The sequence below is a fragment of the Homarus americanus genome, unplaced genomic scaffold, assembly GCF_018991925.1.
Source record: "Homarus americanus isolate GMGI-L3 unplaced genomic scaffold, GMGI_Hamer_2.0 scaffold59578, whole genome shotgun sequence".
Taxonomy (NCBI): Eukaryota; Metazoa; Arthropoda; class Malacostraca; order Decapoda; family Nephropidae; genus Homarus; species Homarus americanus.
Genome location: NW_024712913.1, coordinates 5,217,420 through 5,227,009, shown reverse-complemented (window position 1 = coordinate 5,227,009; position 9,590 = coordinate 5,217,420).

The following is a 9,590-nucleotide window of genomic DNA, read 5'->3' as shown; positions in this document are numbered from 1 at the left end:
ATAGTGACTTGGTTTTATACAAGAGTGGACTATAATAACAATAATTGAAATATTGTGTGTACACTGAAGAGATTTCATGCAATTCCTATTCAAGAAAGAATAAACTATAAGAAAGTTAAAAAGAATCTGAACCACACTGTGACTGTGAAGAAATACACTGAAGGAATGCTACTCTCTTGTTTTTATCCGAAATTACACAACCGCACAGGACCAATTATTCGTGTGTGGTGGTGGAAAAATACTACTAGCAACACCACAAACTATTCCAACCTCTGTATCTATTACATATTTATCCGAGATGCTTATGAATAATCCAGAAAATTTAGTGAAGAAGGAGAAATTGAAGGAATCCCTTTTTATAACTCTGGGATGTACTGTTTATTCTCCTGAACAATATATAAACGAAGTACATTATAATATATCGTCGTCTATATTATTATCACGACAGTACCAGGAGACGGTAGGATATCGCCACAAAACATGGTAGGATTCCACCCCAGAGTACGGTAGGATTACTCTCCAGGAGACGGTAGGATTCTGCCTCAGAATACGGTAGGATACTGCGTCAGAATACTGTAGGATTCATCCCCCTAAAGACGGTAGGATTCCGTTCCAGAATAGGGTGGGATTCTGCCCCAGAAGACGGTAGGATTCTGCCACAGAATACGCTAGGATTCCGTCCCAGAATAGGGTAGGATTCCGCCTAAATTACGGTAGGATTCTGCCCCAGGAGACGGAAGGATACCGCCTCAGAATACGGTAGGATTCCGCTCAAGGAGTCGGTAGGATTCCGCCTCAGAATTAGGTAGGATTCCGCTCCAGGAGACGGTAGGATTCCACCTCAGAATACGGTAAGATTCCGCGTCTGAATACGTTAGGCTTCCCCCCCCCCCCAGAAGACAGTAGGATTCCGTCCCAGAATAGGGTAGGATTCCGCCTAAAGTATGGTAGGATTCTGCCACAGGAGACGGTAGGCATCCGCCTCAGAAGATTGTAGGATTCCGCACGAGGAGACGGTAGCAGTCCGTCTCAGAATACGGTAAGATTCCGCCCCGGAATAAGGTAGCATTCCGCCTAAAATGCGGTATGATTCTGCGATAGAAGACTGAAGGATTCCACTCCAGGAGTTGCAAGGATTCCGCCTCAGAATACGGTAGGATTCCGCCTCAGAATAAGGTTGGAATCCGTCCCAGAATAGGTTAGGATTCCGCCTAAAATACGGTAGGATTTTGCCCCAGGAGACGGTAGGATTCCGCCTCAGAATGCTGTAGGATTCCGCTCCAGGAGACGATAGGATTCCGCCACAGAATATGGTAGGATTCAGCCTCAGAATACAGTAGGATTCTGCCCCAGAAGACGGTATGATTCCGCTCTTGATTACGGTATGAATCCGCCACAAAATAGGGTAGGATTCCGCCTAAAATACGGGAGGGCTCTGCCCCAGGAGGCGGTAGGATTCCGGCTCAGAATACGGTAGGATTTCATCTCAGAATACGGTAGGATTCCGCCCCAAATGACGGTCGCATTCCGTACCAGAATAGGATAGGATTCGGCCCGTGAATATGGGAGGAATCTGTCTAAAATACGATAGGTCTCTGCCACAGGACACGGTAGGATTCCACCTCAGAATATGGTAGGATTCTGCCCCAGAAGGCGATAGGATTCCGCCTCAGAAGACGGTAAAATTCCGCCCCAGAAGACGGTAGGATTCTGCCTAAAATACGGTACGATTTCGCCTGAGAATACTGTAGGATTCTGCCTCAGAAGACGGTAGGATTCCACCCAAGAATACCGTAGGATTCCGACCCAGAATAGATTAGGATTCCGCCTAAAATACGGTAGGATTTTGCCCCAGAAGACGGTCGGATTCCGTACCAGAATAGGGTAGGATTCTGCCCCAGAAGACGGTAGGATTCCGCCACAGAATAGGGTAGGATTCCGCCTAAAATACGATAGGTTTCTGTCCCAGGACACGGTAGGATTCCACCTCAGAACACGGTAGGATTCTGCCCCAGAAGACGGTAGGATTCCGCTACAGAAGACGGTAAGATTCCGCCCCAGAAGACGGTAGGATTCCGTCCCAGAAAAGTGTAGCATTCTGCCTAAAATACGGTACGATTCCGCCTTAGAATACTGTAGGATTCCGCACCAGGAGTTGGTAGGATTCTGCCTCAGAATACGGTAGGATTCCGTCCCAGAATACGGTAGGGTTCTGCCCCAGAAGACGGTAGAATACCGCCCCAGAATACGGTAGGATTACGCCCAAGAAGACGGTAGGATTCCGCCCCAGAAGACAGTAGGACTCCGTCCCAGAAGACGGTAGGATTCCGACCCAGAAGACGGTAGGATTCCGACCCAGAAGACGGTAGGACTCCGTCCCAGAAGATGGTAGGATTCCCTCCCAGAGGACGGTAGGATTCTGCCTAAAATACGATAGGTTTCTGCCGCAGGACACGGTAGGATTCCACCTCAGAATACGGAAATATTCTGCCCCAGAAGAGGGTAGGATTCCGAACCAGAAGACGGTAGGATTCCGTCCCAGAAGATGGTAGGATTCCCTCCCAGAGGACGGTAGGATTCTGCCTAAAATACGATAGGTTTCTGCCGCAGGACACGGTAGGATTCCACCTCAGAATACGGTAATATTCTGCCCCAGAAGAGGGTAGGATTCCGCCACAGAAGACGGTAAGATTCCGCCCCAGAAGACGGTAGGATTCCTTCCCAGAATAGGGTAGGGTTCTGCCCCAGAAGACTGTAGAATTTCGCCCCAGAATACGGTAGGATTCCGCCCAAGAAGACGGTAGGATACCGCCCCAGAAGATGGTAGGATTCCGTCCCAGAAGATGGTAGGATTCCGCCCCAGAAGACGGTAGGATTCCGTCCCAGAAGATGGTAGGTTTCCGCCTCAGGATAAGGTAGGAATCCGCCCCAGAATAGGTTAGGATCCGCCTAAAATACGGTAGGATTTTGCCCCAGGAGACGGTAGGATTCTGCCGTAGAATACTGTAGGATTCCGCTCCAGGATACGATAGGATTCCGCCACAGAATATGGTAGGATTCAACCTCAGAATACAGTAGGATTCTACCCGCGAAGACGGTATGATTCCGCTCTTGATTACGGTATGAATCCGCCACAGAATAGTGTAGGATTCCGCCTAAAATACTGGAGGGCTCTGCCCCAGGATGCGGTAGTATTCCGGCTCAGAATACGGTAGGATTCCACCTCAAAATACGGTAGGATTCCGCCCCAAATGACGGTCGCATTCCGTACCAGAAAAGGATAGGATTCGGCGCCAAAATATGGTAGGAATCTGTCTAGAATACGATAGGTCTCTGCCACAGGACACGGTAGGATTCCACCTCAGAATATGGTAGGATTCTGCCCAAGAAGACCGTAGGATTCCGCCTCAGAAGACGGTAGGATTGCGCCTCAAAAGACGGTAAAATTCCGCCCCAGAAGACGGTAGGATTCTGCCTAAATTACGGTACGATTCGCCTGAGAATACTGTAGGATTCTGCCCCAGAAGACGGTAGGATTGCACCCAAGAATACGGTAGGATTTCGCCACAGAATAGGTTAGGATTCCGCCTAAAATACGGTAGGATTTTGCCCCAGAAAACGGTCGGATTCCGTACCAGAATAGGGTAGCATTCTGCCCCAGAAGACGGTAGGATTCCGCCACAGAATAGGGTAGGATTCCGCCGAAAATACGATAGCTTTCTGCCCCAGGACACGGTAGGATTCCACCTGAGAACACGGTAGGATTCTGCCCCTGAAGACGGTAGGATTCCGCTACAGAAGACGGTAAGATTCCGCCCCAGAAGACGGTAGGATTCCGTCCCAGAAAAGTGTAGCATTCTGCCTAAAATACGGTACGATTTCGCCTGAGAATACTGTAGGTTTCTGCCCCAGGAGACGGTAGGATTCCGCCTCAGAATTAGGTAGGATTCCGCCCCAGAAGACGGTAGGATTCTGCCCCAGAAGACGGTACGATTCCGCTCCTGAATACGGTAGGATTCCGCCTCAGAAAACTGTAGGATTCCGCTCCAGGAGTTGGTAGTATTCCGCCTCAGAATACGGTAGGATTCCGCCTCAGAATACGGTAGGATTCCGTCCCAGAATAGGGTAGGATTCTGCCCCAGAAGACGGTAAAATTCCGCCCTAGAATACGGTAGGATTCCGCCTGAGAATACGGTACGATTCCGCTTCAGTATACGGTAGGATTCCGCCCAAAAAGACGGTAGGATTCCGTAACAGAATAGGGTAGGATTCTGGTGCAGGAGATGGTAGGGTTCCGCCACAGAATACGGTAGGAATCCACAACAGAAAAGAATAGGATTCCGCCTTAAATACGGTAGGATTCAGCCCAAGGAGATGGTAGGATTCGGCCTCAAAATGCGGTAGGATTCCGCTGTAGGAGACAGTAGGATTCCGCCTCAAAATACGGTAGGATTCTGTCTGAGAATATGGTAGGATTCCACCCCAGAAGATGGTAGGATTCTGCCCTTGAATAGGGTAAGATTCCGCCTAAATTACGGTAGGATTCTGACCCCACGAGACGGTAGTATTCCACGTCAAAATACAGTAGGATTCTGGTCCAGGAGACGGTAGGATATCGCCTCAGAAATTGGTAGGATTCCACCCCAGAATACGGTAGGATTGCGCTCCAGGAGACGGTAGGATTCTGCCTCAGAATACGGTAGAATAGTGCGTCAGAATACTGTAGGATTCATCCCCCTATAGACGGTAGGTTTCCGTTCCAGAATAGGGTAGGATTCTGCCCCAGAAGACGGTAGGATTCTGCCCCAGAATACGGTAGGATTCCGTCCCAGAATAGGGTAGGATTCCGCCTAAATTACGGTAGGATTCTGCCCCAGAAGACGGAAGGATTCCGCCTCAGAATACGGTAGGATTCCGCTCCAGGAGTCGGTAGGATTCCGCCTCAGAATACGGCAGGATTCCGCTCCAGGAGACGGTAGGATTCCACCTCAGAATACCGTAAGATTCCGCGTCTGAATACGGTGGCTTCAGAAGACAGTAGGATTCCGTTCCAGAATAGGGTAGGATTCTGGCCCAGAATAGGTTAGGATTCCGCCTAAAATACGGTAGGATTTTGCCCCAGGAGACGGTAGGATTCCCCCTCAGAATACTGTAGGATTCCGCTCCAGGAGACGATAGGATTCCGCCACAGAATATGGTAGGATTCAGCCACAGAATACAGTAGGATTCTTCCCCAGAAGACGGTATGTTTCCGCTCTTGATTACGGCATGAATCCGCCACAAAATAGGGTAGGATTTCGCCTAAAATACGGAAGGGCTCTGCCCCAAGAGGCGGTTTGATTCCGGCTCAGAATTCGGCAGGATTCCACCTCAGAATACAGTAGGATTCCGCCCCAAATGACGGTAGGATTCCGCCCCAGAAGACGGTAAAATTCCGCCCCAGAAGACGGTAGGATTTTGCCCCAGAAGACGGTCGGGTTCCGTATCAAAATAGGGTAGGATTCTGCCCCAGAATATGGTAGGAATCTGTCTAAAATACGATAGGTCTCTGCCACAGGACACGGTAGGATTCCACCTCAGAATATGGTAGGATTCTGGCCCAGAAGACGGTAGGATTCCGCCCCAGAAGACGGTAAAATTCCGCCCCAGAAGACGGTAGGATTTTGCCCCAGAAGACGGTCGGGTTCCGTATCAGAATAGGGTATGATTCTGCCCCAGAAGACGGTAGGATAGGATTCCGCCCCAGGAAGGAGTTTAGCATTCTGCCTAAAATACGGTACGATTTCGCCTGAGAATACTGTAGGATTCTGCCCCAGAAGACGGTAGGATTCCGCCACAGAATAGGGTAGGATTCCGCCTAAAATACGATAGGTTTCTGCCCCAGGACACGGTAGGATTCCGCCTCAGAATTAGGTAGGACTCCGCCCCATAAGACGGTAGGATTCCACCCAAGAATACGGTATGATTACGCCCTAGAATAGTGTGGGATTCTGCCTAAAATGCAGTACGATTTCGCCTGAGAATACTGTAGGATTCTGCCCCAGAAGACGGTAGGATTCCACCCAAGAATACTGTAGGATTCCGCCCCAGAATAGGTTAGGATTCCGCCTAAAATACGGTAGGATTTTGCCCCAGAAGACGGTCGGATTCCGTACCAGAATAGGGGAGGATTCTGCCCCACAAGACGGTAGGACTCCGCCCCGAATAGGTTAGGATTCGGCCTAAAATACGGTAGGATTTTGCCCCAGAAGACGGTCGGGTTCGGTATCAGAATAGGGTAGAATTCTGCCCCAGAAGACGGTAGGATTCCGCCACAGAAGACGGTAAAATTCCGCCCCAGAAGACGGTAGGATTTTGCCCCAGAAGACGGTCGGGTTCCGTATCAGAATAGGGTAGGATTCTGCCCCAGAAGACGGTAGGATTCTGCCACAGAATAGGGTAGGATTCCGCCTAAAATACGATAGGTTTCTGCCCCAGGACACGGTAGGATTCCACCTCAGAATACGGTAGGATTCTGCCCCAGGAGACGGTAGGATTCCGCCACAGAAGACGGTAAGATTCCGCCCCAGAAGACGGTAGGATTCCGCCCCAGGAAAGTTTAGCATTCTGCCTAAAATACGGTACGATTTCGCCTGAGAATACTGTAGGATTCTGCCCCAGAAGACGGTAGGATTCCGCCACAGAATAGGGTAGGATTCCGCCTAAAATACGATAGGTTTCTGCCCCAGGACACGGTAGGATTCCGCCTCAGAATTAGGTAGGACTCCGCCCCATAAGACGGTAGGATTCCACCCAAGAATACGGTATGATTACGCCCGAGAATAGTGTGGGATTCTGCCTAAAATGCGGTACGATTTCGCCTGAGAATACTGTAGGGTTCTGCCCCAGAAGACGGTAGGATTCCACCCAAGAATACTGTAGGATTCCGCCCCAGAATAGGTTAGGATTCCGCCTAAAATACGGTAGGATTTTGCCCCAGAAGACGGTCGGATTCCGTACCAGAATAGGGGAGGATTCTGCCCCAGAAGACGGTAGGATTCCGCCCCGAATAGGTTAGGATTCCGCATAAAATACGGTAGGATTTTGCCCCAGAAGACAGTCGGGTTCCGTATCAGAATAGGGTAGGATTCTGCCCCAGAAGACGGTAGGATTCCGCCACACAATAGGGTAGGATTCCGCCTAAAATACGATAGGTTTCTGCCCCAGGACACGGTAGGATTCCTCCTCAGAATACGGTAGGATTCTGCCCCAGAAGACGGTAGGATTCCGCCACAGAAGACGGTAAGATTACGCCCCAGAAGACGGTAGGATTCCGCCCCAGGAAAGTTTAGCATTCTGCCTAAAATACGGTACGATTTCGCCTGAGAATACTGTAGGATTCTGCCCCAGAAGACGGTAGGATTCCGCCACAGAATAGGGTAGGATTCCTCCTAAAATACGATAGGTTTCTGCCCCAGGACACGGTAGGATTCCGCCTCAGAATTAGGTAGGATTCCGCCCAAGAATACGGTATGATTACGCCCCAGAATAGTGTGGGATTCTGCCTAAAATGCGGTACAATTTCGACTGAGAATACTGTAGGATTCTGCCCCAGAAGACGGTAGGATTCCACCCAAGAATTCTGTAGGATTCCGCCCCAGAATAGGTTAGGATTCCGCCTAAAATACGGTAGGATTTTGCCCCAGAAGACGGTCGGATTCCGTACCAGAATAGGGGAGGATTCTGCCCCAGAAGACGGTAGGATTCCGCCACAGAATAGGGTAGGATTCCGCCTAAAATACGATAGGTTTCTGCCCCAGGACACGGTAGGATTCCACCTCAGAACACGGTAGGATTCTGCCCCAGAAGAGCGGTAAGATTCCTCCCCAGAAGACGGTTGGATTCCGCCCCAGAAAAGTGTAGGATTCTGCCTAAAATGCGGTACGATTTCGTCTGAGAAAACTGTAGGATTCTGCCCCAGAAGACGGTAGGATTCCGCCACAGAATAGGGTAGGATTCTGCCTAAAATACGATAGGTTTGTGTCCCAGGACACGGTAGGATTCCGCCTCAGAATTAGGTAGGATTCCGCCCCAGAAGACGATAGGATTCCGCCCGAGAAGACGGTAGGATTCCGCTCCTGAATACGGTATGATTCCGCCCCAGAATAGGGTAGGATTCCGCCTAAAATACGGTACGATTCCGCCTCAGTATACTGTAGTATTCCGCTCCAGGAGTTGGTAGGATTCCGCCTCAGAATACGGTAGGATTCCGTCCCAGAATAGGGTAGTATTCCGTCTAAAATACGGTAGGATTCTGCCCCATGAGACTGTTGGATTGTGCCTGAGAATACAGTAGAATTCCGCTTCAGAATACGGTAGGATTTCGTCCCAAAATAGGGTAGGATTGTGCCCCAGAGGACGTTAGGATTCCGCCCCAGAATGTGGTAGGATTCTGCCCCAGGAGAAGGTAGGATTCCGCTTCAGAATACGGTGGGATTCCACTCAAGAAACGGTAGTATTCTGCCACAGATGACGGTATGATTCCGCTCCAGAATACGGTGAGATTCCCCCCCATAACAGGGTAGGATTCTGACCCCGGTTACGGTAGGATTCCGCCTCAGAATTCGGTAGGAGTCCGCTGCAGGAGACGGTAGGATTCCGCCTAAGAATAAGGTAGGATTCTGCCTCAGAAAACATTAGGATTCCGCCCCAGAAGACGGTAGGATTCCTTCCGAGAATAGGGAGGGATTCTGCCCCAGAATACGTAGGATTCCGCCCAAGAATAGGGTAGGATTCTGGCCCAGAACACGGTAGGATTCCGCTCTAGGAGACGGTAGATTTCCGCCTCAGAATCTCGGTAGGAGTCCAAGGCAGGAGACGGCAGGGATTCGCCTAAGAATAAGTGGTGATTCTGCCTCAGAAAACATTAGGATTCCGCCCCAGAAGACGGTAGGATTCCTTCCGAGAATAGGGAGGGATTCTGCCCCAGAATACGTAGGATTCCGCCCAAGAATAGGGTAGGACTGCCCAGAACACGGTAGGATTCCGCTCTAGGAGACGGTAGGATTCCGCCTCAGAATACGCTAGCATTCTGCCCCAGAAGACGATAAGATTCCGACCCAGAATAGAGTACGATTCTGCCCCAGAAGAAGGTGGATTCCGCATCAGAATACTGTAGGATTCCTCCGCAGAATAGGCTGGATTCCGCCTAAGATACGGTAGGATTCTGCCCCAGGAGACGGTAGGATTCCGCCTTAGAATATGGTAAGATTGAGCTCTAGGAGACGGTAGGATTCCGCCTAAGAATACAGTCGCTTTCTGCCTCATAACACGGTAGGATTCCGCCTAAAATACGGTAGTTTTCGCCCCGAGACGGTAGGATTCCGCCTCAGAATACGGTAAGATTCTGCACCAGGAGGCAGTAGGATTCCGCCCCAGAAGACGGTCGGATTTCGTACCAGAATAGGGCAGGATTCTGCCCCAGAAGACGGTAGGATTCCTGCCCAGGATAGGGTAGATTCCGCAAAATGCCATAGGCTTCCGCCCCAGCAAACGGTGTGATCCCGCCCTGCACAGGTAGAGCAATACGCAACCGAACCAGCGCTACTGAT